Source organism: Nestor notabilis, unplaced genomic scaffold, assembly GCF_000696875.1.
Source record: "Nestor notabilis isolate BGI_N333 unplaced genomic scaffold, ASM69687v1 scaffold17558, whole genome shotgun sequence".
In the NCBI taxonomy this organism is placed as follows: Eukaryota; Metazoa; Chordata; class Aves; order Psittaciformes; family Psittacidae; genus Nestor; species Nestor notabilis.
The window spans coordinates 1-267 of record NW_009939776.1 but is presented as its reverse complement, the minus strand read 5'-3'; positions in this window follow the sequence as shown (position 1 = coordinate 267).

Below are 267 nucleotides of genomic sequence, written 5' to 3'. Positions count from 1 at the left end.
AGTAAAGTTTTCAGTTTCCCTGAGCGTTTTAAATTGTTATTTGATTTAGCAGCTGTGGTAGAGTTCCACAAGCCTCAAGGGCTCCTTAACATCAGGTATTTAAGATCACTGAGTATGGAAACTTTGTTTTATTATAAAAGTCTCATGCACATTGATATTCCATGTGGAAAAAAAAGCCAAACCAAACCTGTAAGAAAGTAATTTTTATTTATTTTTTTTCTCCCAGCATTTCTAGGTACTGGCATGAAGCAAATCCCAGTTCCATGG